Genomic DNA, 3,997 nt, shown 5'->3' with positions numbered 1-3,997 from the left:
GTTCCACTAAACTTCCCAAATTTCGCACTGTGCAACGTACAAAAATCGTTGTTCGTTCTCAAAATTTTGTATGGAAAATGAAGTAAATATCACATAATTTGGGCTCGAACATCGAATATAGAGCGAATTACAAGGAGAGCGAGCAAGGCATGAACGGATAGAGCTAGAAGCTTAAAGTTTTGAATGAGAATCAAGGTTGAGAAGTTGGGTTGATAAAAGAAGATGATTTTGGAAAAGTTTACTCATTTGTACTAAAAGTACTGAATGGTACTAAATTTGGTACAATTTGACTTTGGCGGATAAAGTTGGAATCCTGAAATTTGGAATTAGGATCACTGTAGGAACGTAGGATTGACATATGGAGGAAGTTTTGGAAATTCGTACTTATGTGCACGAGAAGTACTAAATGGTACGAAATTTGGTACAATAGAAATTTGTGTGAACGGATAGAGCTGGAATCCTAAAATTTGAAATTGAGATTACAGTTGGAGTCTAGGAATAGGGAAGGTTTGGAGATTCATACATATGTCTATGAAAAGTTGGACGGATAAAGCTGGATTCACAAAATTTGGAATTGAGATTATTGGTGGAGTGTTCGATTGAGGTAGTTTTGGAACTTTGTAGTTATAGGTACGAAAAGAATAAATGGTACTAAATTTAGTACAATTTGGATTTGGATGAACGGATAGAGCTTGATTCCTCAAATTTGGACTTAGGGTCACTGATGAAGAGTAAAAAGATGTACCAAAGGGTTTTTAGAAGCTATGAGTGTACCAAAAGTACTAAATGGTACTAAATTTAGTACAATTTGGATTTGGGTGAACCGATAGAGCTGGAATACTGAAATGTCGAATTGAGATTTCTGTTGGAATGTAGGATTGAGGTAGTTTTGGATATTCGTACTTATGGGAACGAAAAGTTCTAAGTGGTACTAAATTTGGTAATATGTATTTGCGTGAACGGATAGAGCTGGAATCCTGAAATTGGAATTAAGGTTACTGTTGGACTGTAGAATTGAGGTAGTTTGAGAAAATCGTAGTTATGGGTATGGAAAGCACTAAATGGTACTAAATTTGGTACAACTTGGATTTGGGTGAACGAATAGAGCTGGAATTCTGAAATTTTGAATTAAGGTTACTGTTGGAGTGTGGAATTGCGGAATTTTTTAGAAATTCGTTGTTATGGGTACGAAAAGTACTAAATTTGGTACAATTTGGATTTGAGTGAATGTATAGAGTTGGACTCCTGAAATTTGGAACTAACATTACTCTTGGGCTGTAGATTTCAGAATGTTTTGAAAATTAGTACTTGAGGATACGAACAGTACTAAATTTGGTACAATTTAGATATGAGTGAACAGATAGAGCTGGAGCCCTGAAATTTGGAATTACGATTACTGTGTATGACTGAGGGAGTTGTGAAAACTCATACTTATGGGTACGGAAAGTACTAAATTTGGTAGAATTTTAATTTTTGTAAATGGATAGAGTTGGAATTATATATATATATATAATTATTCCACAAACATGGGACCTACAGTTTATCGCCGAGTCCGAACGGCGTGTCTAAAACACCACTTCTGTAGAGAAGTTTTACATGGCTGAAATACTCAGGAAATGTCGCCAACATTACTGAGGGGTATTTTGCCACAGTTGAAATGTGTTTTGATGTTGCCTGGCCGAGGAATCGAACCCACAACCTTATGTGTGCAAGGCGGTTGTGCATACCATTGCACCACGGTGGCACCCACGAACGAATTCATATATGTCACAAAAATGCTCCACTAAAAATTGTTGACATAGCGCTCATTTACTGAAAGAGTGACACATCTCAAAAAAATCCAGGTTCGAGAAAAATGCGTTTTAAATTGGCTATTCAACTTTGACTTCCCAACTTAAAAAGAATATTACGTAAAAAAATAAAATAACTACTTGGACGATCTGCTGTAAAGAACTAGACAGATATCAGTGCTAAATTTCTGTGCAAGATCAATCATGATTTCAAGTGTTTTTGAGCTTCATAAACTCAAAAAACTTGTTCCTTGAATTATTCCAAACCCGTAGTAAATAAGCTGTAGGTCGTTGATTTTTTTAGAGGATTGAGCATAAGAGTGAAATGGGCGATATCGTCGGTGTCATGCTTAAGTGTTCCTTACGCCGTTTTGACTTTTTGAGTTATAGGTGGTTTCTATGGTTTTCGCATGTACTCTTTCAGAATTTTTGATTCGCCTTTTCATATCTGCTCTAGTTTCCGAGATATCTACCTTTGGACGAGGAAGCAAAAGTTTTTTCCAGGTACAAAATTAGTATTTAAATAACCTACAAGTTTAAAAACACATTTAAAAAATCAGAATTTTAATTCTCGATTTAGAAGTTTTGAATTTATTGAGACAAAGATGCCAAACTTGTTTGTCAATTTGTTCCATGTGATATATCTTCCATAACTTTTATGTTCCAACAGATATTCCTTTAAATTTTTGCAAAGACATTCTATATAATGTTATTAATAACACTGTGCAACATTTTTGAGCTAATCGCGTGCAAACAACTTCTGTCCGGAATTTTATGAAAGTAGAGGACCAATAGGCAAAAACCATATTTGGGTTTTGTTTTCTTAGATCGGGTTCGGTTTTTATGGCCTCATCTAAACATGGTTAAAATCGAATTTTTAAAACAAATCGTGGCTGTATCTCTGAAACCAATACGAATCTTGTTTTGACATCTGCAGCAAACTTGTAGATAAGAGCAAGGGGAAAATATTTGGAGGAATAGTGAACTCGAAAAACTGCATTTACTGCCTCACATTTTATAATATATCTAAAAATTCTATAATTTGTGTATATTTCTCAGCGTATCTCCGAAAATGTTAAATTCTTCTTAATGTTACCTTTCGGGAAAAGATTCTCTGGAATGTAATACACAACTCTTCAGAACATTATATTGTTGTAAAATGACTCTATCGCCTTGTTTATAGCAAATTTTTCAACAACAATTTGGTAAATATTTCAATAATTCATTGAAATCCCCAACATGAGAATAAACAGCCTGTGTGAACATTGTTTGAAATAAGTTTTGCAAAAGGTATGTTATGAAAAAATACCCCTTAAACAACGTGAAATAACCATTTTAGAGTTTCAGAATGTTCTGAAGAATTGATGGTCACATTATTTGGAAAATTTTTAGAATGGTTACTTGTTAAAACAGTTTAGTTGTTACTGACCAGAATTTCAGAAATGATGTAAACTTTTCAATATATTAACGAGTTTGATGCGCTAGATGCATCTTTTCCTAGTTCATCTGTTATTAGTTCGGCGATAAAGGTCCGATCACTGGAAAAAAGTCTCATTTTAGGCCGGTTTAGATGAGGCCATAAAATCTAAACCCGATCTAAGAACACAAAACCGAATTAAGGTTTTTGTAGTCTCAATATGTACTTTCAGAAAATGCCCATTAGAAGTTGTTTGCATTTCCAGTGTTGCACAGTGTAATTCAAGTAAAAAATGTAAATATTTTCTTAAATCGTCTCCACGCAGTTGTGACGAAAACATTGCGATTATCTCAAAACGGGAAAATGAAGAGTAGGAAGATGTACCAATGGCGTATGGAACACTTAAGCATGACACCGACGATATGTATGTTTAAGAGATCGCTATCGCAAATGCTGCAGAACTGCATTTTTTGTATGGATAACCTTGGCAATTAAACAATGCGGCTGCTGGTTTTACTCCCACCTTTTCTTTTCTCTCTCGTATGATACGCTATCGGGGCGAGGAGTATTTTTTATGATGTAATTGGCTAAGTTTAGTAGAATATGCTGAATCTGTTTCTTGTGAATACAGCTTTATGTTGTCCAGTTTGCACATTATGTCGGTTCATAATTTATTCGTTAGTCGGATGGGACGAAGCCTTCTTGCAAAAACATAGTGAAACGTCCAAATCACAACATGACATATGTATGTAGTTGCATTCTTTTGACATTTACGTTTATTCTGCTTCCG

This window comes from Musca autumnalis, unplaced genomic scaffold (assembly GCF_047663935.1).
Source record: "Musca autumnalis isolate F117 unplaced genomic scaffold, ASM4766393v1 scaffold_4, whole genome shotgun sequence".
Lineage (NCBI taxonomy): Eukaryota > Metazoa > Arthropoda > Insecta > Diptera > Muscidae > Musca > Musca autumnalis.
Note: the sequence above shows the minus strand (reverse complement) of the source record.